At 44.8% G+C, this 26,368-nt stretch overlaps 1 protein-coding gene across 4 annotated transcripts in view; it reads right to left on the bottom strand.

Moving 5' to 3' along the window:
- The window catches only part of cgnl1 (cingulin-like 1), a 214,784-nt gene extending 189,481 nt beyond the window's left edge, over window positions 1-25,303 (bottom strand). The window contains exon 1 of one of the 4 annotated variants that reach the window (XM_073032901.1): window positions 25,165-25,303. The gene's annotated coding sequence lies outside the window, so the exon portion shown is untranslated. Of the gene's footprint in view, window positions 1-9,230; window positions 9,357-24,946; window positions 25,123-25,164 lie in introns of those variants that run through there. The other 3 variants (XM_073032900.1, XM_073032898.1, XM_073032899.1) reach the window with 3 other exon arrangements.
- Between the last annotated feature and the right edge of the window lie 1,065 nt (window positions 25,304-26,368).

Raw genomic sequence — 26,368 nt, 5'->3', positions numbered from 1 at the left:
ATAGAGCATGGCATTGTCAACACCATTATGTTTTGTAACTCAAAAAACTAATCAGAGGAAAAACATGGGAGCCCGGGAATACACGTCTGCTTCAGTTTTACTTTTTCAAGGCATGCTCTTATGACGCAGTAACATAATGACATTTGCCATTCACATACTTATATATGACCCAAAATGAACCACTTAAACAAAGAATGTTTAATCAAAGAATATACTTACGATATTAAATACACAACACCACACGCTACATAGGTGGACACTACACAAAGGTCATGGCTTTTAACCTACCCCTTTCTTTGCAGAAGAAAGTATTCTGGAGATGAGTATGAAACTAAGCAGATGGCATGAGGCTCACCTCATACTTCACCCTCTAAATGTACAGATGTACAGGGTCATCCCATTGTCCACTCCCTCCCCTGCAGCTCAGCGAAAAAAACATGTAAAGCAGGGGAAGCCTAATGTTAAATGATTAAAAACTGCACAGGAGAATTTCAGCAACAACTCTAATCAAAATGTTTCATCTAATGAATAAGACACAGACCTCTCCCGAAGCCAAAGCTTGGATTTTTGAGAAAATACAACCCTGCCATTTTGATACTGCTACAGACATTACAACAAATGCTATGTAAATGGATAAATCTTGCATCAATCTGGCCAATGGCTCCCCGTCACCCTCACTTCTTAAAAGTGACAAAGGCTACATAATTAACATTTTAAAAAATCTGCTGTCATACAAAAGAAAATTTTCAATGTCTGACAATTAACAATCAGGTGACCCCTGAATTTAGACGAAAAGATGCTTGAGTAGAATATCCAACACTATTCAATGTGTAGGCCTCTGTTAGCCTCGATAGACCATGGATTTGCACCTTCGAAAGTTTCCAGGGCGCAAGCCTGGGCAGGGTTTTTTTTTTATGGAAGACCGGCAGTTGCCCAAGCTGCAAGTCTCCCCTCTCCACGCCACCAATGTTGTCCAAGGGAAGGGCATTAGGACCCACACAGTTTGGCACCGGTGTCATCGCAGAGCAATGTGTGGTTAAGTTTGCTCAAGGACACACACACAAGCCTCAGCCAAGGCTCAAACCAGCAACCTTCCGATAATAGACAAACGCCTTAACCACTTGGCCACATGCCAACACCAACTATCCAATACAATCAACACTAGACCTATTGAATCGAGCTTGACCTTTCATACCTGACTTTGTTAAAACCTTTATACGACAGATATAAACAGAAAAATAAAAAGCCTTTTGTTTTTACCCCAGAAGACTATGTGGCACTAGAGAAATTGATGAATGCAGTTTAGCAATAGACCTTCAGACAAGAAGTGTTACAAAATCTCATTCTGCTTCTCCAAAAAGTGCCGTAGACATCTGCTATAATGAAGGAGAAGAAACACAAGCTCATACACTATACTTCACATAATTTCAACCTAACTGAACAGAAATTTACTGCTTTAGAATGATGTCTTACTATAGTATTCTATACCACTTCTTGCAGTAAGACCACCAAGAGGACAAACCAAGTTAAACACACAAAATGCTGGTGGAACGCAGCAGGCCAGGCAGCATCTATAGGAAGAAGCACTGTCGACATTTCAGGCCAAGACCCTTCGTCAGGACTAACTGAAAGGAAAGATAGTAAGAGATTTGAAAGTGGGGGGGGGGGGGAGGGGGAAATGCGAAATGACAGGAGAAGACCGGGGGGGGGTGGGATGAAGCTAAGAGCTGGAAAGGTGATTGGCGAAAGTGATACAGAGCTGGAGAAGGGAAAGGATCATGGGACGGGAGGCCTCGGGAGAAAGAAAGGGGGATGGGGGGGAGCACCAGAGGGAGATGGAGAACAGGCAGAGTGATGGGCAGAGAGAGAGAGAGAGAGAGAGAAAAAAACAACTAAATATGTCAGGGATGGGGTAAGAAGGGGAGGAGGGGCATTAATGGAAGTTAGAGAAGTCAATGTTCATGCCATCAGGTTGGAGGCTACCCAGCTGGTATATAAGGTGTTGTTCCTCCAACCTGAGTGTGGATTCATCTTGACAGTAGAGGAGGCCATGGATAGACATATCAGAATGGGAATGGGACGTGGAATTAAAATGTGTGGCCACTGGGAGATCCTGCTTTTTCTGGCGGACCGAGCGTAGGTGTTCCACGAAACGGTCTCCCAGTCTGCGTCGGGTCTCACCAATATATAAAAGGCCACACCGGGAGCACCGGACGCAGTATACCACACCAGCCGACTCACAGGTGAAGTGTCGCCTCACCTGGAAGGACTGTCTGGGGCCCTGAATGGTGGTGAGGGAGGAAGTGTAAGGGCAGATGTAGCACTTGTTCCATTTACAAGGATAAGTGCCAGGAGGGAGATCGGTGGGAAGAGATGGGGGGGACGAGTGGACAAGGGAGTCTCGTAGGGAGCAATCCCTTTGAAAAGCAGAAAGGGGGGGGGAGGGAAAGATGTGCTGGGTAGTGGAATCCCGTTGGAGGTGGCGGAAGTTACGGAGAATTATACTTTGGACCTGGAGGCTGGTGGGGTGGAAGGTGAGGACAAGGGGAACCCTATCCTGAGTGGGGTGGCGGGTGGATGGGGTGAGGGCAGATGTGCGGGAAATGGGAGAGATGCGTTTGAGAGCAGAGTTGATGGTGGAAGAAGGGAAGCCCCTTTGTTTAAAAAAGGAAGACATCTCCTTCATCCTGGAATGAAAAGCCTCATCCTGAGAGCAGATGCGGCGGAGATGGAGGAATTGTGAGAAGGGGATGGCATTTTTGCAAGAGACAGGGTGGGAAGAGGAATAGTCCAGGTAGCTGTGAGAGTCTGTAGGCTTATAGTAGAAATCAGTAGATAAGCCGTCTCCAGAGATGGAGACAGAAAGATCAAGAAAGGGGAGGGAGGTGTCGGAAATGGTCAAGAAAGGGGAGGAACCAAGTTTGTGGCTTTGAAAAATGATAGCAAATTCCCAATGAATGGAGACCTAGATATGAGAATGGCAAATATTTTTACAAGACAACACCTTAAAGTGGGGATACATTCCTGAGAGCCATGACTTACAATCCTTACCGTCAAGGAAGATGTAGAACCATCTTCTCTACGACCTAATGTAGTATGATATCATTCAGGGCACTATTCTCTAATAGGGTACTGTGATGGACCAGTAATGAAAATTCAGAAAGATGGATCTACTCAATTGTAATCCTTGCTCTCGTCTATAAAAAGGTTTTTTTTTACCAGAAATTGAATTTGAATTACATGAAAGCATAGAAAACGTTAAAAAAAAGCTACAACACAATACAGGCCCTTCAGCCCACAATGCTGCGCTGAACATGTAGTTACTTTAGAAACTGCCTCAGGTTACCCATAACCCTCTTTTTTCTAAGCTCCAAGTTCATATCCAGCAGTCTCTTAAAAGACCCCACTGCATCCGCAAGTGTTGCAAGTTCATCTTCTAAGTAATCATACAGCTCAATTTGCAGAAGCTAAAGCCCAGCATGACGGCTGATACAAGTAAATACAACAGAACCAGTCCAGGTGTGTACTGACTGTCATTATGTCAGGCATGCTGGTCAACTACTGGATGGAGAACACACAGAGGTGAACTGCTTCCACATTTGTCATGATTTATTACTGACTAGACCATCCACAGAATGTTACACATCCCAGGACATACTACAGGCTCCTGACACAGCTATGGTAACAAACCAAGGAATAAACAAGTAAAGCACGCTGTCAGGATGGACCTTCCTACAGTTAGGGAGGCCAGGGTTTGGTAGTGACAAATAAAAAATAATCAGGATGATGTTTTAAGAATTCTCCTAGATACTACTAAACCAATTCAAAAGGATTTCAAACAAGGTGTAAACATGACGCTGATGGTGAAGGTAAGGTTTTGGGTCTCCTGCCCTAAAAAAGAAAAGAAACAAATACCTCCTGCCCACAATTGGAAAGCACTGATTTGAGAGGCCCACGAAGGATTTGGATGCAATCATGGTGGCAGAGAAACCACTCATGGAAAATTAGCTATGTTATACTGGTCGCCTTGTATGTTGAGTGATTGCAAATCATTCATTACATTTACTAAGGAATGTCTGGCCGATAATCTAGCAGCAGACACAAGACCACCTTTGACTGCATAAGACAAACAAAACCACTGCACCAATGCAGGTGTGGAAATTTATTACATAGGCCAATTTCTGGCAACCCATCTTATTGGAGACCTAATAATTAAGTATATTCTTGTGATATTTCATCTCTGTATGGGATATACATGGTTAATCTTCACAACTTCTTGTAGTGAGCACCCCCCCCCCACCCTGTCACAACACTTACAACACTACAAAACTCCATTTCCTGGCACCCCTGTCTGCATACCTGCCCATTGAGGGTCTTCCTTCAGTGGCAAAGGCTTTCAAGCTATGTGTGAATGAACAAGCACACAGTGGAGTACAGCACTCCTTTCCAGCTGCAATCGAGTAGCATGGTGGAGCAAAGGAATCAAGAGATTACGCTAGGACTAGCAAACCTGATCTGCTCTGGAGGCAAAGTAGGTTATACTAATCCATGAGGTGGAACTGTCCATAAACAAAGTACCAATTCCAAAAACAGGAGTGCACAAGAATATTACACATTATTTCTTAATGTACAATATACCCCTAAATATACCCCTGATCACCCCTGAACTCTGGCCTACCAATGCCAACACCTGAGACAGCTTCCCTCAAGGTATTGAGAAAGTTTAAGTAAAAGAAAAAGAACCCGACAAGACAGTATGGAGACCAAAGAAAGGGAATGGGTCCAAGAAAAGAAATTCCATAAATATAATTTCAACCCCAGATTCCATCCTAGATAGAAACTGTGATCTCATAACCCAGGTTATCAATGATAGGATTGTGGAAATTTAGACTGGGAGGTGAAACAGGACTGTAAGTAAAACTATCTCCATAGATAACATCAAAACTGCCCCAGCTGGATTTTTCCTCCCAGAATGTGTGGAATGCCTGTATTATTCTGATATATGGGTTCCCACAGAAACAACAGGCCGGTCCACCACGAGTAAGATGTATTGAAAAGATAAAACACAAGACAAGATCTGAAAAGCAGCAAAAAAATTCCTGTTGACTTGAAGAAGATTGCACAGAGGCACACCTGAGGACTGGGAGAAATTCAGAGACCAGCAGAGGAGGACAAAGGGCTTAATTAGGAAAGGGAAAAAAAGATTGAGAGAAAGCTGGCAGGGAACATAAAAACTGACTGTAAAAGCTTTTATAGATACGTGAAAAGAAAAAGATTGGTCAAGACAAATGTAGGTCCTTTACAGTCAGAAACAGGTGAATTGATCATAGGGAACAAAGACATGGCAGACCAATTGAATAACTACTTTGGTTCTGTCTTCACTAAGGAGGACATAAATAATCTTCCAGGAATAGTAAGGGACCGGGGGTCTAGTGAGATGGAGGAACTGAGGGAAATACATGTTAGTAGGGAAGTGATGTTAGGTAAATTGAAGGGATTAAAGGCAGATAAATTCCCAGGGCCAGATGGTCTGCATCCCAGAGTGCTTAAGGAAGTAGCCCAAGAAATAGTGGATACATTAGTGATAATTTTTCAAAACTCCTTAGATTCTGGATTAGTTCCTGAGGATTGGAGGGTGGCTAATGTGACTCCACTTTTTAAAAAAGGAGGGAGAGAAAAACCGGGGAATTATAGACCGGTTAGTCTGACATCGGTGGTGGGGGAAATGCTAGAATCGGTTATCAAAGATGTGATAACAGCACATTTGGAAAGAGGTGAAATCATCTGACAAAGTCAGCATGGATTTGTGAAAGGAAAATCATGTCTGACGAATCATATAGAATTTTTTGAAGATGTAACTAGTAGAGTGGATAGGGGAGAGCCAGTGGATGTGGTATATTTAGATTTTCAAAAGGCTTTTGACAAGGTCCCACACAGGAGATTAGTGTGCAAACTTAAAGCACACGGTGTTGGGGGTATGGTATTGATGTGGATAGAGAATTGGTTGGCAGACAGGAAGCAAAGAGTGGGAGTAAACGGGACCTTTTCAGAATGGCAGGCAGTGACTAGTGGGGTACCGCAAGGCTCAGTGCTGGGACCCCAGTTGTTTACAATATATATTAATGATTTAGACGAGGGAATTAAATGCAGCATCTCCAAGTTTGCAGATGACACGAAGCTGGGCGGTGGTGTTAGCTGTGAGGAGGATGCAGGGTGACTTGGATAGGTTAGGTGAGTGGGCAAATTCATGGCAGATGCAATTTAATGTGGATAAATGAGAGGTTATCCACTTTGGTTGCAAGAACAGGAAAACAGATTATTATCTGAACGGTGGCCGATTAGGAAAAGGGGAGATGCAACGAGACCTGGGTGACATTGTACACCAATCATTGAAGGTGGGCATGCAGGTACAGCAGGTGGTGAAAAAGGCAAATGGTATGTTGGCATTCATAGCAAAAGGATTTGAGTACAGGAGCAGGGAGCAGTTGTACAAGGCCTTGGTGAGACCGCACCTAGAATATCGTGTGCAGTTTTGGTCCCCTAATCTGAGGAAAGACATTCTTGCCATGGAGGGAGTACAGAGAAGGTTCACCAGATTGATTCCTGGGATGGCAGGACCTTCATTAGAAAGACTGGATCGACTAGGCTTATACTCACTGGAACTTAGAAGATTGAGGGGGGATCTTATTGAAACGTATAAAATTCTAAAGGGATTGGACAGGCTAGATGCAGGAAGATTGTTTCCGATGTTGGGGAAGTCCAGAACGAGGGGTCACAGTTTAAGGATAATGGGGAAGCCTTTTAGGACCGAGATGAGGAAAAACTTCTTCACACAGAGTGGTGAATCTGTGGAATTCTCTGCCACAGGAAACAGTTGAGGCCGGTTCATTGGCTATATTTAAGAGGAAGTTAGATATGGCCCTTATGGCTAACGGGATCAGGGGGTATGGAGAGAAAGCAGGTACAGGGTTCTGAGTTGGATGATCAGCCATGATCATACTGAATGGTGGTGCAGGCTCAAAGGGCCGAATGGCCTACTCCTGCACCTATTTTCTATGTTTCTATGTTACACCCAGAAAGCAGTATTGTTTTCAAAGACTCCAACTCCAGGAAGAAATGCTGCTGTGTTTTACTTTTAGTACTTGTGCCTATAATAATATTATTTAGTGCTGCCTTACTTATCATTTGCTTTTTCACAGACTAAGTCCCCTTTACTACGGAAATAGTTTCCTCTGGCTGGAGAATAGTAGATTAAGGGGACCTGAGAGCAACGTTGAATCTAATTTAAATATCACTAAATGGCCCTTTCCTTTTGGTCATATATGAACTAACATATTGGAGCCCCTTAAATCTTGACTCTTGACAAAGCAATTGTTCCTTTCCACTTAAACATTCACTCTGACCGCACTGCAGATGAAATGAACATAGGTAGATGGGAAGACAAAAAATTGCTTGAATAACATCCTAACAAAATTGATTTTGAAGGTGAACTAATGAAGGAATCCCCTGACATGAATCCCTTTACACTTGAATAATATTGACACTTATGTAATTAACTGATCCCACTCATGAGAACATGATATCACTCACTTCATTATTACATGCCAAAGTAACAGGACAATTGTTTTGCAATTCTAGGTTATTTTCTAAATGGTTCAGCAAAGCCCTCGATCCAGATGTTTGTATGGGAAGATGGAAAGATGCACTGAAGCAGAAGCTAAAATAAAACAAAAATGCTTCCCTCTGTGGTCAACTGAAATTGGTAAGGCCAATTAACTTGTCACAGGTTTTAGTCCCTTGGACTATTGTATCTCTGCAGATTTCCTATTTGTCTGAAATCATTGGTGAATAGCTCATGTTACAGTGTAAACAACACCCTACAACGAAAATTACTCCAGAATTATCGGTGTCCTCGTGAATTCAATTATATTTCAGATAGATTTTGACTACAAGTTGGAAAAGGGGGAAGCAAGCCTATAATAAATTTTGCTGTTGGTGACCAATTGATAATACTAAATGTTGAAGTTACACAGATAATGTTAGATTCAAAGAGAAGCCCTGGATTATTGCTGTGTAATTAGTTGCATGGTGTTGTCACAGGAAGAGAAAGAAAAAACAATTCAGCACTAAACAACTTTCATGATTCATTTTAAATGTTACAGCAAAACTGCATGTACAGCCATGACTTGACAGTGCTCACTCTCATAATAGCAATGACGTGAATCTTTGCTTCACTCAGAAGGTAGAAATTACCGGTGACGCAAAATGTTCAGATGTATTGTTACAAGAAGATAACCCACTTTTTAAGGTTTATAAAGGAAATGACTCCTGGAATAATTAGATGATTTAGCCTACAGTATGTTGCATATCTCAACACAGAAACGCAAGTCCAGATTTAAGGAATGATTCATAATGAATGCAACAGGAATGTTCTAGAAGGACTTGCTATTCATCAACAATAACTAGAAGACACAATCAGACAAGTGAGGCATGTTCTTTTACAAGTTTACTTTGCAGACTCACACTGAGCCTGACTGGCTTAACACTCCAGCTGAAACTATAGTTAAGACCTTTCAAGCAGTTGCAAATTGAGGTTCCACAGCAGTGAATATTTTCTGGGTGGATTGGCATATCTTTAAATTGGGTTAAAGATGTTTTTGTTATTTCCCAATGGACAATTCCCCTAGCCATTGAAATCTCTGGTTTAGGATGGTGCTGTTGAAACACAGCGATGCCTTACTGGCAGCAAACAAATCTACTAACTACTCTATTCATCACACTTTTTCTGGACAACCATCACTGCAATCAATAGCTTGCAACTTCCCTTTCAGAGCTGAGTTTTTGTAACACCTTGCATTTTTGCGTTGTGAACTGAAGTCTTGAAGGCGCATGAAGGTTGTGGTGTGGTGTTTACAGGCCAAATTGAGGTGATGGGACCTGGACCTTTGTTTTGCCGATTCCAAGAGGCAGCTCAGAGGCAAAGTGAGGCAAAGAAAAGTCAAGATGGCAGGACCCAGACCAGAGAGCAAGGAACAAGTGATGTTTGACCGACTTGAGCTCTAGGCCAGATTGAAATGGTGAGGGGCTTGGGGCCAGAGTCAAGGGATGAGTCAGCATTCAGCTGCTCAGCGAGGTTTACTCATCTCTGTGCTGAACTGAGGCCGTGGCCTGTAACTAACAGGCTCCTGGACCGGCTGCAGTGATGACTGGCTTCAGGGCTGTGGACTCACCTTCGCAAACTTCACTTCTGAATGTTACTTGCTTACTTCCATTGTTTGCACGATTTTTTCTGCACACTTGGTGTTTGATGGTCTTTTTCAATGGATTCTATTAGGTTTCTTTTCCTTTGTGGCTGCCTGTAAGGAGATTAATCTTGAGGCTGTATAGAGTATACATATTTTGATAATAATTGCACTGTGAACTTTGAAAGGATGGAAGTTTAACTTCTGTTGTTTGTATAACGCTCCACTCTCAACACTCTGTTAAACTCCCATGCCTAACCTGCACTTCTGCTGGTTATTTCTCATATGACTGCTTTACTATTCCTTGCCTCATACTCACCTTCCAGCTATTCTTCAATCCTGGAAGAGTGAAGAGAGGGACGGCCCTGATCAGGGTATCCTTGTTCCTCTCATTTTCCTAGTCCTGAGAATTAATGTTGTGTATCTGTTTGAATGCTTCTCATCTCATCTTGAAGGGATGCATCTCTCATGAATAACTGGCTTAAGAACAAAATCCCACAGAAAGATGAGGTGACATTTTTTACTCAGCTGTTTGGATATTGCATCATGGGTAAGGGTAGTCCTGTAGATTAAGATTCCCATTCACATTTCAACATGTCAGTACACGGCCTCCTTTTATGCCGTGATAAGGCCACCCTCAGAGTGAAGGAACAACACATTCTGTCTGGGTAGCCTCTAACCTAATGGCATGAATATCAATTTCTCCTTTTGGTTTAAAATTTCTGTTTTCCCCAAGTATAGTATAGTTCTTGAGATTTTATAGAACGTGCTTTGTAAATGTGTTTCTTACTGCTTCTCAGCTCTCATTTGTGCCAGGTATTCACTATTCCCTCTGACCTTCCCCTCTCTGACGCAGAACATTCTGTCCTCAGTAAGGGTCTCACCTTTGTCCCCCTGCACCCACACCTCAGTGAGTTTGCACCTGCCATGGCGCAGTGCTCTTCTTCTACACCTTTGTATCTGTGCCTACTTCTTTAGCAAAGACACTTCAGCCCACACCAACGATCCCTTCTCCCATCTTCAACACTTCCCTTCTTCCTGGACACCCTGCTCTGGTCTGTTGTCTTCTCTGGATCTTTTCATTGCTAACTGCCAATGAGACATCAACTGTCTTGACTTCCCCACTCCTCTCTCAATTCCAACCTCACTCCTTGTGAACGCACTGCTCACCACTCTCCACACTAATCCTAGTCTCACCTTCAAACCCACAGATGGGGGGGGGATGCTCCAATGGTCTGGCGGGCTGACGCCTACCTCGCTGAGGTCAGGCAACAACTCTCAGACACTCCTCTTACTTACCCCTCAGACAGGACCCCACTAAGGAGCACCAGGTCATTGTCTTCTGCACCATCACTGACCTTATTAACTCTGGTGCCTGCAACCTCATAGTTCCCTTACTCCACGTCCCATTTCTACCTCTAACCCAAGATCCATGAACCTGCCTGTCCAGGTAGACCCATTGTTTCTGCTTGTTCTGCCCTACCAAACTCATATCGGCATACCCTGACTTTGTTGTACATCTCCCCCCGCCCCGGTTCAGTCCCTTCCTGCCTACATCCGTGACACTTCACACAATCAATGACTTTAAGTTCCCTGGCCCTGTCTCTATACACTTTTCTTTCCCTGTCAGGAGGGCCTTAAAGCTCTCAGCTTTTTTATAGACAGCAGACCCAGCCCATTCCCCTCCACCACCACTCTCCTTCAGCTGACGGAATTGGTCCTCACTCTCAATAATTTCTCCTTCAGCTCCTCCTACTTCCTCCAAGCTAAGGCATAGTCATGGGCACGCGCATGGGTCCCAGGTATGCCAGCCTTTTTGTCGACTATGTGAAACAGTCTATGTTCCAAGTCTACACCAGTATCACTCCCCGACTTTTCCTCCGCTACACAGAGGAAGGGTCTTGGTCTGAAACGTCAACTGCTTACTCTTTTCCATAAATACTGCCTGGCCTACTGAGTTCCTCCAGCATTTTGTGTGAGTTGCTTGAACTTCCAGCATCTGCAGATTTTTCTCTTGTTAGAAATAATGGAGGAGTGATAGTTTGTTTCTGAGAGGAATCTTGATCTCGAAGCTGATATTGGTAGACAGAAGCTTTGTTAGAAATCTTTGCTTAGCAAGAGCGGGGTGGAGGGGGGGTGATGGATATTCACTGTCCTAGGCCAGTGTGCTTCTGTCTCATGTTTGTTAAGCTTGCTTTTTAAAAAACAGCAGCTGCTGTTTGAAAGATCATGAACAGCTGTGAATAAAATTTAATTATATTGCTTTGTTTAATTTCTGGTCGAAATGGAACTCAGTCATCCGTTCTTGAAATGTAAATAGAAAACAGTAATCACTTTGAAGTTAAGTAAGCACTCTCTATAGAATAGTTTTTCAGACACTCTTTGAGAAAGCAGATTCTAGTCACTGCACTTGCTTCATTGTGTAGTACAAGGCAATGCGTTGTTTAATTTGGATTGCTTCAAACAGACAAGCTGACTCTTAATTGCTTAGTTCAAGGAAGCTTGTAGAACAGATGGATAATATCACATAGCATATCAAAAGCTGTGTGTGAACGTGCTTGAGGACTTTAGCTTTACAGTATTAATTGGAGGAAGCTGAGATGAAAAAGATGCTTTTAGACCATTTGTGTTAAAAGGATATCTGAGGAAATATCACTTGTGTGTGAAGTTACCCAAGAGGATGAGGAAGGATATAAATGTAGAAAGCAGTTCAGGCTTGTTAGTACTGGGGTTTAAAAAAAAGCAGCTAGAAGAAACATGGAAGTAACACAGGTGAACTAGAATCCATTTCTCCAGCTTTGGTTTCTGCAACGGATGACTAATTCATCTGTATTTTGGTATGTCTTTTTACAGAAATTATACCAATTTTAAAAATCCTTCATTATTATCCTCTGTTGCTAAGTGTATTCACAGTCTGGGAGTTTGACTGTCCGGACTTATACTCTCTATATTGTGTGGTGGTTGGTCTGGAGTTGTTTTTTTTCTTGTGTTGTGGGGTTTGGGGAGGACACTAAGCTCATTTGTCTTTAATTTAGGTGCTTTTTTGTTAAATTCTCTTCCTTTGTAGCATATTGTTATTGTATGCTTAACCTTGCTCTGTATTAATGCTCCTCACTGGGATTTGGGGTTTTTAATTTTGTAAAATGTTTTGAAAAACTAATTAAAAAATTTAAAAAAAAAATCCTTAATCTTTGAAAATGTTCAAGATAGAAATCCTCTGAGAGTTATAAATGTGTTCAAGAGTGTTGTGTGGATTTAAATGTGTATCAGAGAAAATAAATGAACTATTAGCTAGTAATATCGTCTCCTTGGTAAGGAGAGGGGACCCACCACTCGAATAGTGAGTATTGGCAGCTAAATTCACCATGGATAATAAACAGGGAAATTAACTAGTCTTTGAATATTGGGTAGTTACAGTATAATCTCCCTTTAGCGGGAGTACTCATGACTATTTATATCCGATACAGCTTCAAGTTCTTGTTTGAGTTTGGAACTTCACGGTCAGCAAACACAATACCATCACATCTCTAGGCCTTGTCTGCAGCTATGCAATTACACTGACTTTTGAGATCCAGACACTATATTAACCCTAGATAGCTTCAGATCATTTAAAGTGTTTGGAGAAATTTTCAAAATGTTTTCCCTAATTGACCTGCATTTTAAAATCTGCACTTTTACCCAGTACAAGAGTTTACAGGGATGCTGGAAGAAGAGGGCAGCTTGAAAGTCAGAAATGTTTTGACAGCTGGCAAAACTGGGGGCAGGGATGTGCCAGATACCAGTGCTCTGCAGATGTGGATGTTTATTGAATATTTGAGCCCCCTGACAGTCAGCCCCAGCACCATCTGAAGGTCAAGGTCTGTCTTCCAGATTCAGCTGAGGCCCTTTTGGAGAATGAGCATGCTTGAGTGTGAGCAATGGAACCCGTTCAGAAACCTCCAGAGCACAGAATTCCTGCACACCGTCAGGGAGAGATAAACCAGCCAGAATCATGTTCCAGATTACTATTGCGTCACAGTCTGCAGGAAATCCGATACAAACACGAAATAAGTAACTTGAGTGTTCAGGCAAGGTGTCCCTGAGTATAGCCAGTGTCTATAAAAAAACAGCCTAGACCACTTGTGTACATCAAGCTGAAGTCTGACCAGTTTTATCATCAGCAACAAAAGTCAGCATTCACAAGAGAACTGATTCAACGGTGAAAATATTATCTAGGTGCCTGTCCTTCCTTGAGCAATGATCTACAAACACAGTCTGAACAATTCGTCTTGAGAAGGCACATGATCAGAGGGTGGGCTTGTGTTCCCTTGGGTGAAGGAGGCCGAGGAGTGAACACTTACATGACTGGCGTAGTAAAGCTTGTATAAAGGAGAGCTACAGGAACAGCAATGCCCAGAATCCTAATGCACGACTTATTCCATAATGACAGTGAGTCCAATGGCCTCACTGTTACACATGCAGTAACATCAGGGGCATTATGTACTTCAAAGCTTATCTTTTAATGAAGCAACATCCTCAAGTACGTCCACAAGTGTTCTCCTCTAACACATGGAAATACGATTGTTCTTCATGTTAGGTTTACACATGGATTCCTTGTGATTGTCTACAATCAAATTTTAAACAATTTAAATCTAATTATTGCTCAATAGTGTTTTGTGTACCTAATAATTAATATATAATTAAGATAAAGTGGCCACCTCCAGTCACAGTGTAGATAGCCAACAAAAACCTGAAAGAGAACATTAAACTAAAACCAATCTCAATTAGCAACTAAAGAAATTCAATTGAGAACACAGCTCAATAAAATTGAAAGTAAATGCTTAAAAGCTGGATAAAAAATGAATCATTCCCCAAAAATCATAATGTACAAAGATCCTGAACGATAGTATACATTGACATAGAACAAAGGTTTGGGCCTTAGTGGCTGTGTAAACTGGTACAAAAGCGGGTGCAAAAGCTGAGATAACCATCAAATCCAAAGATGATGAATCACATCTTGCTTGGTCCAGACTTTGAAGATTAAGTTTGCACTTACTCTTTTTAGTCATTACTCAACAATTAACGGCCATGTATGCAGTTATAAAAGATGTAAATCTGGTGCACAATTCTGGTGAGCACAGTATAAATTCTATAAACTATGTAAGCGAGCTTCTGTGTATGTGAATGGTAAATGAAATGGCAACTACAGCAAAGCCTACTGCCAAATCCATTAGAAAAACATATAACCACTTCCCTCGACTTGTAAAGGAAACTCAAACAATATGGATGAGTAATGCATTTGCTTTAATCTTTGTAAAAACAATATTCACTGGAATACAATAGCTACTTTCAATCCAACTCTACTTTTGACCCTGTAAAATTTTCCTTTTGTGCTACAAGAGGCTGTTTTTGGCCACATCGCACATCTTTATACTTGATCTGAAGTAAACACAATGAACACAAAACAAATTTGCATTATAATTATTGGCAAAAAGCCATGAAGGAGACCTAAACTTAAATCCTCACTCAAGGTGAAGGGAGAACAACTTCAGTAGCTTTTGAAAACAACCAGTAGCAATGGACATAATATCTGCATTTGATCCACAGCCACATCAGATTCCAGTGCAGGCCAGCCTCACATTCCACAAACCAGTCGTACTGAAGATGCCCACTGATACTGAAGACAACTACTCTTTGAGAATGACCAATTTATTTCCCCTCTCAAACCCAATTTCCTGCCTTCTCCCTGTAATGCCTGTTGCCATTACTAATTCCCGCTGCTTGTCTGTAAGGATTGTACGTGGGTTTCCTCCAAGTGCCCTGGTTTCCTCCCACGGTCCAAAGCTTAATTGGTCATTGTAAATTGTCCTGTGATTGGGTCAGGGTTAGATGGGGTTGCTGGGTGGCACTGCTCGAAGGATCGAAAGGGCCTATTCCTCAGTAAATAAAAATCAAGAATCTATCAACCTCAAGTCTAAGTATATCCAATAAACTGGTCTCCACAGCCACCTGTGGTAATGAATTCCACAGATTCACCACCCTCTGGCTAAAGAGATTCCTCCTCATTATCTGTTCTAAAGGGATCTTCTTGTACTCTGACAGTGTGCCCACTGGTCCTGAACTCTCCCACTATATTATTATGAAGATGATAAAGATTAGCTTTATTTGTCACACAAACATCAAAACTTAGTGTATTATTATTTGTATCAAATCAAATCAGTGAGGATTATGCTGGATGCAGCCCACAATTGTTGCTAGCAAAGCATGCCCACAACTTACTAACCCTAACCATACATCTTTGGAATGACAGACCACCAGGAGGAAACCCAGTCACAAGGAGAACGTACAAACTCCTTGCAGTCACCAGAGGGAATCGAAACACTAAGCCTTTCAATATTCAACAGGATTCAGTGAGTTCCCCTTGTTCTTCTAAACTCCAACGAATACAGGCCCAGAGCCACCAAATGCTCCTCGTACATTAACCTTTTAGTTCTTGTGAAACTCCTCTGGAACTCTCCAATGCCAGCAGGTAATTCTCAGATAAGGTGCTGGAAATTGTTCACAATACTCCAGATCCAGTCTGACCAAGCCTCAGTATTACACCCATCAATGCCCCCACCCCCCCATCTTTGCCCCCCCCGTGGGCTGCACTGGTACATGTCACACGCCTACCAGGATGCATATCGATGGACTTGTGCTAACCATCTATGTGGTGACAGGGCACAGAAATCTCACTATTCTGATTCAGGAGTCATTCATAGAACAATAATGCTTTTGCTAAACCGGTCCAAACCTCCAGAGTGTAAAACACAAGCAGGGCAAGCTGGTGAATAAGAGACAAACACGAAGGACTCAGCAAACCAGACAGCCAGTTACATACGTCAGCAAAACATGAAGCTTCCCACCTTCACTACAGCTTTCCTAAGAGGGTCTCACTGCTGCTCCCGTTTGGGTTTGTTGTCACCTAACTCCAAGGTGAAGGTTGTTACAAGATGGTGCCAATAAATGGCAACGTCCTGCACGCAGCTCTGATGGGAATCATTAAATATTCCCATTTAGGATACTTAAGCTGAAATCCATTTGCAGCCACGGGTACAGCGTTAGGCAACAACATTTTAAGATGTTTAAAAAACTCCATCAATCCTCAAAATGGACAGACCCTGGAGTAGACTCAGGTCATGTGTGCAGTTCCTCTTTCAGAAATCAGAGGTGTGGAAGGCTTGCTGGGCTACAAGCATGACTGAAAAGCAGAGGCCTTCGATCCACTCCTGACTATCCTGGAAAATAAAATTCCAGACCTCAGAGCAAGATTGCAATACCAGAGGGGCATCAGGGACTGCTGTCCATCTTATGTGATGAGGGTGTTTTCCACCGTCATTCTGGTAGTGGTGTACAAATCACCTCTGGCCTACGTCAGGCTGAGCACCGTGATCAGCAATCTCAAAACAGCACATCCTGACGCCTTCCTGTCACTGTGGGGGAGTTCAACCCGGCCAGCTTGAAGCAGTCTCTGACCAACTACCACCAATGTATCACCTGTGGAACCAGAGGAGCCAACATACTTGACCACTGTTATACCACCATCAAGGACGCTTACCGAGTCTCCTACAGTGCACTTTGGAAAGTCCGATCACTTGGCTGTACTTCTGCTCCCAGCGTAAAGGCAGACACTAAAGACTGCAGCACCAGTGGTGAGGACCATGAGATATGGTTAAGGGAGGCAGAGGAGCGCTCGACTATTTCAGGTTGGGGAACAAGAGAATATTCAGGGATTCTACTTCAAACCTGAATGAATACAACACAGTTATCACATCACTGACTTCGTCAAGACTTGTGTAGCTGAGTGTGTGCCTTCGAGAGCATACAGGACATACTGAAACGAACCACTGTGGATGAACCAGGAGTTTCGTACTCTGCTGAGGGCTAGATCTGTGGCATTCAAGACCAGTGATCCAAAACTATGCAAGAAGTGCAGGTATGACCTACAGAAGGCTATTTTAAGAGTGAAAAGGCAATTCCAATTGAAGTCAGAGATGGAGTCAGACGCAGGTTAACTCTAACAGGGTGTGCAAGCCATTACTTCCTATGAGGTGAAACCTAACATCACGAATGGCTGTGACACTGCATGATGACCTCAACACCTTTTACGCTTGCATTGAAAGGGAGAATAAAACAACAGCTGTGCAAACCCCTGCAACACCTGGTGACCCTGCGATTTCTGTCTGGGAGGCCGATGACAGAAGATCTTTCAAGAGGTTGAACCCTCAGGAGGCACCAGACCCTGATGGTGTACCAGGTAGGGCACTGAAAACCTGTGCCAACCAACTGGGGAGAGTGTTCAAGGACATCTTCCGTCTCTTACTGCTGCGGTTGGAGACTCCCAGCAGCTTCTAAAGAGTGACAATCAAGCCGGTGCCCAAGAAGAGCCAGCTGAACCACCTCAGATGCAATCTCACTGGCTCTTCACTCAGCCTTGGGTCACCTGGACAACAGCAATATCTACATCAGGCTGCGCATCATTCAACACAACCATACCCAGGGCTCCAAAACCTGGACCTCCATATCCCCCTCTGCAACTGAATCTTCGACTTCCTCATCAGGAGACCTCAGTCAGTGCGGATCAGAAAAAACAGCTCATCCCCACTGACAATCAACACTGGTGCAATTCAAGGATGCGTGCTAAGCCCACTGCTCTGCTCTTTCTATATCCACAGCACAGCTCAGCCGGCATCTATAAATTTGCCGATGATTCAACTATTGTTGGCAGAATTTCAGATGGAGATGAGGAGATGTACAGGAATGAGATAGATCAGGTGGTTGAGTGGTGCCACAGCAACAAATTTGCACTCAATGTCAGTAAGACTAAGGAACTGATTGTCCACCTGAGGAAGGGGAATTCAGCAAACACACACCAGTCCTCATCAGGAGCAGTTTCATGTTCCTGGGTGTCAACATCTCTGAAGATCTATCCTGGGCCCAACATATTGATGCAATTACAAAGGCGGCACAGAAGTGACTATATTTCATTAGGAGTTTCAGGAGAATTGGCACGTCACCAAAGACTCTTACAAATTTCTGCAGATGCACCATGAAAGCATTCTAACTGATTGCATCACCACCTGGTATGGAGCGGCCATATTGCAAACTCAGCCATGGGAACTAGCCTCCCCAGCTTTGAGGACATCTTCAAAAGGCAATGTCTCAAAAAGGTGGCATCCATCATTAGGAACCCCCATCACCAAGAGCATGCCCTCTTCTCACTGCTACCATCGAGCACGTGGTACAGGAGCCTGAAGATACTCAACGTTTCAGCAACAGCTTCCTCCCCTCTGCCATCAGATTTCTGAATGGACTTTAAACCACTTACACTACCTCAATTTTTTTGCTTTCTTTTTGCATTACTTAATTTTAATATATTTTTAACTGCAATTTATATTTTTATTATTTTGCATTGCAATGTACTACCACCACAAAACAACAAATTTCATGACCTGTGCCAGTGATATTAAACCTGATTCTGATTCACCACCTTCTCAAGGACCATATGGGATGGGTGTTGGAGAGGCCTGGCTAATGAAACTTACACCCTGTTAACGAGCAAGACAATACCCTGTAAACAATGATTAGCATAAGTATCCACTCAAGAAAAGAGACAAAGTTAGCAGGATTCACCCAGACATTACCTGTTCTGCATTTACCTACAGGCAATGTAACTGTCTGGGATAGCCTTCTGTTTAAGAGAGCACCACTCTCACAGTTCAACAGTACTGTACCTTAAAGCATACAAATTATTTGTTTAAAAGCCAATAAGCAGATTCTATAATATTGAAACATACTCATGATTGATAACCATATTTAATGGCAATCACATTTTTGATCTTTTTTCTGGTCTCAATGCAGATTTGAAAGCACAGGGCAGTGACGACTGCCAGGAGTAATAAAGCCCACAGCAAGCATATCCAGAAACACTACTTCCCTTTAATCACCGATAAATTAAATTAAATGCAAATGTGGAAATCCACTCACAGGAACTGAAATATAAACTGCAGGTTAACACTATTAACTAGCAAACTGTGCTCTTGTTTTTGATAAAAATTTCCATAATTGGTCATTCATAGCCGAAAAGAATTGGTTATTTAGTGTTATCTGTCAAAGTGTTGTATATTGTGAGTAGTTAACATGCATTTCTTTCTGTGCCCGTCCAATCAAAACAAATATTCATTTTGTAACTTTATTTTCAAAATTAATTTAACACAAAACCTGCCATTTCAAATTTATGACTGTGGGATCATCTATTGAAGAGTGAAGGTAATTCATACGCCCATCTGTGTCGCTGAGAAACCAACTTTGTAATGCCTTTAATGCAGGTTCCCAATAAGCGGGGGAACATTCCAATGCAAGTAGCTTATGAAACCATGTAATATTAATTTTCTGTTGCACAACTATGCTTTGTAATGTCAAAACAATGTTCCTACTTCATATATTAAGATAGATGTAGACAACATGTTCATAGATCTTCCAATGGAAATAACAGTGCTTCCCACTCAGCACCTCCTGTATTACTAAAGTGACCACTGAATGTATGTTCACAGTCTTCTGTTGTAGCCCAACCACTTCAAAGTTCAACATGTTGTCCATTCAGAAATGCTCCTCTACAGATTGCTGTTGTAACACGTGGTTATTTGAGTTTCTGTTGCCTTCCTGCACTGAGTACCAGGTGAGAGTGTGGGACAGAAGTCAGTGATAAAACAAACATGTCTTACCAGTGACCGAGACTTCTGTTAGTGAATCCCAAAGGTTTACCCCTCAAGCTGATAGAATTTCTCCTTGTTTTAGTCCTGAATGACAGATTCCTTGTGCTGGCACTTCAACACTCTAACCTGTCTTCCCTAAAACTACCTTAACAGCCCCATCAGAAATCTTCTGGTTCAGTGGGATCTCCTCTTATTCTCCAGAGAGAATAAAAAACCCAAGTCGCTTTGACAATCCCCTCTCCCCAAACCCAGGAAACAATCTGTTGAACCTTCAATGTAATTCCTTTCTTTTGTTGTAAAAATTAGAAAAAAAAACTGCAGATGCTCACATTTTTAGTAAAAACACTCTGCAGTGTTTGAGAGAAAAAAAAATGGTCTCAGATCTGAAAAGTTATTGCTGCCTGACCTGCTGAGTGTTTCCATTGTGTTTTGAGTTTCCTTCCTTCTGTCAGGTGACCAGACCTTTACATTACGTTCCAGCTGCAGCTTTGCCTGGTCCTGTACCACTACAGCAAGACATAGGCAGCTTCAGGATTGATGCAAATTCCAACCAAGTTGAGGCTGATGATAACAGTCCAGCTTTAATGCAGTAAAGGTTCTCAATCACAGGATTGTAGGAGAATAATAAAACCAGGACACGCTGCTCACTGGTCACAGCAGAGCTAATACAGTGGAAGTCCTACCTGACAAATGTATCAGAAGATCAACTGAAAATGAATGGATGACCATAGATTTGATCCCCAAATTAGCCAATCATATCTTGAGCTGCTGCCACACATCCCTCAGTTCAGCCAGGATTCTGTCTGAGCAGTTTGCACTTTCTCCCTCTGCTCATACGGGTTTCCACTGTTCCCCCCACAACCCAGACATCTGCCTGGTATTGCTGGCTGATACAGGAGGGAGACTGAAAATCTGGCTGCGTGGTGCCATAACCACTACCTCTTACTCAATATCAGCAAGACCAAGGAGCTGATTATTTACTTCAGAAGGAAACCAGAGGTCCAGGAGCCAGTCCTTGTCAGCAAATCAGAGGTGCAAAGGGACAGCAACTTTCCTCTGTTATAACTTCAGAGGATCTGTCCCGAGTCCAGCACGCACGTAAGTGCCATCACAAAGAAAGCGCAACAGCGCCTCTACTTTCTTAGGAGTTTGCGAAGATTCAGCATGTCAGCTAAAACTTTCACAAACTTTTACAGATGTGCGATGAAGTACATTGACTGGTTGCATCATGGCCTGGTATGGATACACTAAATCCCTTAAACAGAACAGCCTCCCAAAAATAGTGGATACAGCCTAGTCCAACATGGGTAAAGCCCTCCCACCACCACTGAGCACATCTTACACAGGGTGCTGTTGCAGGAAAGCAGCATCCATTATCAGGGACACCCACCACCCAAGTCATGCCCTCTTCTCACTGCTACCATCAGGAAGGTGGTATAGGAGCCTCAAAACCCACGCCACTAGGTTCAGTAACAGTTATTACCCCTCAACTACTGGGCTCCTGAACCAAATGGGTTAACTTCACTCAGCTTTACGTGCCCCATTCTGGACTGTTCCCACAACCTTGGACTCACTTTCAAGGGCTCTTCTTCTCATGTTCTCAATATTTATTGCTACTTTATTATTATTTCCTCCTTTTTGTTTTAGCACAGTTTGTTGCCTTTTGCGCATTGGTTGACGCCCAAGTTGGTGTGATCTTTCATTGATTCTATTACGGCTATTATTCCATTATGGATTTATTAAGTATGCCTGCAAGAAAATAAACATCAGGGTTGTATGTGATAATAAATTTACTTTGAACTTTGATAGAAGGCTGGTGCAGGGGAGGGGCATTGAGTTGTTGGTATACAAGAGAATAGGTTACATTGGAATAGGTATGGATTACTTTGAGAACCAGCTTAGACTGAGTGGGTTGACATGAGAAAGCGAGGACCAAGCTGTTTCAATAACCCCAGGCTGCAGAAGCATAAAGATCCGCTTCATAGCATTTAATCTTCAGAAAAAGACACAAGGAACACTTTACACAGCCACAGCCACCACAATTCACTGGCCCCCTGACAAAGCAGGCTCCAAAGGACAACAGGCACACTGAAAGAAGCCAGAAGACTACAGATGCTGGAATCTGGAGCAACACACAAAGCGCTGGAGGAACTCAGCAGGTCAGGCAGCATCTCCAGTCAGCTTTTCGGGTCAAGACCCCTCATTTGGACTCAAGGTGGGGGGAGGGAGATGGCCAGTATAAAATGCTGGTGGGAAATGATGGCACAACACCGACAGAGCAAAACTAAATCCTAGGACTGGTTGGTAACTTAGGGAAAGGGTTTATTGAAAAGGAAAAGATCCCAACTCCACAAATGTATTTGAATCAAAGAATCAGTTAAATATCAGTAACACTGAAGAAATCTTGGAAAGAGTAAAAATACAGCTCTTGTGCACAGGGATCAGGTAAAATCCCAGACCCTAACCAACGTTGTCAGGGATGTCAAACTGCTTTAGAACAGACAGACCACGTTAATATGCTGACTGCTGAGTTCAATTAAGTTTCCATTTTAAACTTCAAATGTTTCCGACAGTTTTCAGCAGTCCTAGAAGCTACTAAACACAACTTGGAGTCAACCTGGTCTCTCTGAGGTGAGCTTTAAGTTTCACATAAAAGTATCAGTACAAGTTGCCCAGTCATTTGTTCAGGCCACTGATGTGTCTTGAAATACTAACCATTTACTCAGGGTCCCCCATCCCTGTCCTCACATTTTCCAGTGTGTGAACTTCCTGCAGAATTGCACAACCTACCTCTAGGTTGCAATTCTCATCCAGGTGATGGTTCCACTGCAATTTCACTGATGCAAATCAAGTAAAAATAAACAACAAACACATGGCATTAATGGCAACTGGATGCTGGAGAAACTAATGCTGGAGAAGAGTGGAAGAGGAGACGACAAAAAATGAGAGATTAAGAGGAGAAAGAGCAGGAATGAGAAAACGGGAGAGTGGGATGGGAACAGGACTGAGAAAACGGGAGGGGAGAGTTGGAGGGGGAGTAGGAGGGAATTGAAGTGAGTTTTCAGAGGATCCTGGGGCAAATGCGTTGAGAGCTGGGATGAGAGATGGGAGACCAGAGACAGAAGGGGTGGCGGGAGGGGGGGGGAGGGAAACGCAGAGGGAGAGATAGAGAGGGGTGGCGGGGGGGGGAACGGAGAGGGAGAGATAGAGAGGGGTGGCGGGGGGGGAACGGAGAGGGAGAGATAGAGAGGGGTGGCGGGGGGGGAACGGAGAGGGAGAGATAGAGAGGGGTGGCGGGGGGGGAACGGAGAGGGAGAGATAGAGAGGGGTGGCGGGGGGGGAACGGAGAGGGAGAGATAGAGAGGGGTGGCAGGGGGGGGAGGGAAACGCAGAGGGAGAGATAGAGAGGGGTGGCGGGGGGTGGAACGCAGAGGGAGAGATAGAGAGGGGTGGCGGGGTGGGGGGGAACGGAGAGGGAGAGATAGAGAGGGGTCGGACTGATAGAAAAGATTGGTGAAACTGTTACCAGTGAGAAGTAACCCACTGACTGGAAACGTTTCCCAGAATCAGGGACCGTCAGAAACTTTTGCGACTGCAGTGCACGGGTGCCAGACACGGCGATGAGGAAAGCAGCAGCCGATGGTGCACAGAAAGCTTCCACAGATGGCAATGTGATTTGGGGAAATGTTCTCACACGTCACAACCACAGATCCTTGCAAATGAAGCAATTGTAGTGGACTGCCCAGGTAATGAGGGGCAAGTCCATTCCCTGAATAACCGTTTCCTTTCAGTTCACTCTCCCCGTTCCCTGCCATATATACAGACCGCCTGCTCCCATCCCGCCTGGCACAATCACCCCAGAGCCGCCGTTCCCACGCATACCTGAAATACAGGATCAGCAGGTTGTGTGGGACATTCAGTCCTGAACTCGCCCATACACGGGAATCACCGGCCTCTGACCCAGGACAAAGACACTGGCTAAACCCATTCCGAAACTACTAATATACCACAGGACTCGGGGTGAACGAGCAAACCTTCCAGAAGCTCTGTTTGAGCTTGTAACCTCCTGAAATACCCCTGTTCAATGCAGTTGGCTGAATCACGGCACTCGTGCACCATTCACAGAAACCTCAGGTTTACCAATTTAAGCCAAATTTGTTTATAATTCAGAGAGCATAGAGTTTTATGAAATCCTGTCTTTTGACAATCCCCGGGGGTGGGGGGGGGGGATCAGAACACTGTGAGTTCATGAAAGTGTTCTGACAGCCACCCCCCATACTCGGTACCTGCAACTTCTACCGGGTTCACTTACAGCCCCCCCCACCCCAGCGCCCCCACTGTACAGTAGTCACCACATTCAACCGCTTTCAGTAGGTTACATTTTAGACTAAAACGCTGCAAACATTAATTAGTCTACATTTATATTGTGACTGGTGTCTACTTCTAAATCCATCAAGTTTGCAGAGAGATCGGATCAGTCAGCACGCGGGTAAAGTGACCCGTTTTCAAAATATGAACCAGCGCAATAATTAGCATTGGAGCCACTGCAGCACACACACACACACACTCACACACACTCTCTCACACACACACACTCACACTCTCTCACACACACACACTCACACTCTCTCACACACACATACTCACTCACTCACACACACACACTCTCTCACTCACACACTCTCACACTCACTCGCGCGCACACACACTCACACTCTCTCTCACACACACATTCACACACACTCACACTCTCTCTCACACACACATTCACACACACTCACACTCTCTCTCACACACACACATTCACACGCACACACACACAAAATGCTGGAGGAACTCAGCACCTCCGGACAAGAGTCCAGTGGACGTTTCGGGCCGAGACCCTTCAGCAGGACTCGTGGATTGACCTTGGGACATAGCGGACAGGGCAGAGAGTTAACAAGCAGCGACATTTTGGTGTTAAATGAAGACCTGCATACACCAGCTCGAAGACACCTCAGCACCATCCGCTCCGGACCCTTCCTGCTGAACCAGCGACTCCACACCCCCGGCACCGACCGCCGGCAGCAACTGGACGAAAGCAACAAGTTGCAGGATCCCGCCCGAGTCCTGGCTCCACCCACCGAGAGCCGGCGCACCAACTCCGGCTCGAACCGCCAGCACAACTGGTCGCACCTTGGAGCTCCTACCTGCCCCTGTCACAGTGACTTCAAGCCGTGCCCGCCTGGGGCTTCGGCGTCGGCGCTGAACGCGCGTACCCGCCTGGGGCTTCGGCGTCGGCGCTGAACGCGCGTGCCCGCCTGGGGCTTCGGCATCGGCCCTGAACGCGCGTGCCCGCCTAGGACTTCGGCATCGGCGCTAAACGCGCGTGCCCGCCTGGGGATTCGGCATCGGCCCTGAACGCGCGTGCCCGCCTGGGGATTCGGCATCGGCCCTGAACGCGCGTGCCCGCCTGGGGCTTCAACGCCAGCGTTCTGCGCGTGCCCGCGGCTTCGACACCGGCGGAGAGCACGCGCCATCCCCATCCTCCCCCTTACCCAACCCCACCCTCCCCCTTACCCAACCCCACCCTCTCCCTTCCCCACCCTCTCCCTTCCCCATCCTCTCCCTTCCCCTTCCCCATCCTCCCCAACCGCACCCTCCCCCTTACCCAACCCCACCCTCTCCCTTCCCCATCCTACCCGACCCAACCCCACCCTCTCCCTTCCCCATCCTCTCCCTTCCCCAACCCCACCTTCTCCCTTCCCCAACCCCACCCTCCCCCTTACCCAAACCCACCCTCTCCCTTACCCAACCCCACCCTCTCCCTTCCCCATCCTCCCCAACCGCACCCTCCCCCTTACCCAACCCCACCCTCTCCCTTCCGCATCCTACCCGACCCAACCCCACCCTCTCCCTTCCCCATCCTCTCCCTTCCCCATCCTCTCCCTTCCCCATCCTCTCCCTTCCCCAACCCCACCCTCTCCCTTCCCCATCTTCTCCCTTCCCCAACCCCACCCTCTCCCTTCCCCATCCTCTCCCTTCCCCAACCCCATCCTCTCCCTTCCCCAACCCCACCCTCTCCCTTCCCCATCCTCTCCTTCCCCAACCACACCCTCTCCCTTCCCCACCCTCTCCCTTCCCCAACCCCACCCTCTCCCTTCCCCATCCTCTCCCTTCCCCAACCCCACCCTCTCCCTTCCCCATCCTCTCCCTTCCCCTTCCCCATCCTCCCCAACCGCACCCTCCCCTTTACCCAACCCCATCCTCTCCCTTCCGCATCCTACCCGACCCAACCCCACCCTCTCCTTCCCCATCTTCTCCCTTCCCCAACCCCACCCTCTCCCTTCCCCACCCTCTCCCTTCCCCACCCTCTCCCTTCCCCAACCCCACCCTCTCCCTTCCCCAACCCCA

Source organism: Hemitrygon akajei, chromosome 30 (genome assembly GCF_048418815.1).
Source record: "Hemitrygon akajei chromosome 30, sHemAka1.3, whole genome shotgun sequence".
NCBI classification, from domain to species: domain Eukaryota; kingdom Metazoa; phylum Chordata; class Chondrichthyes; order Myliobatiformes; family Dasyatidae; genus Hemitrygon; species Hemitrygon akajei.
Note: the sequence above shows the minus strand (reverse complement) of the source record. Positions and strands in the feature narration are given on the sequence as shown.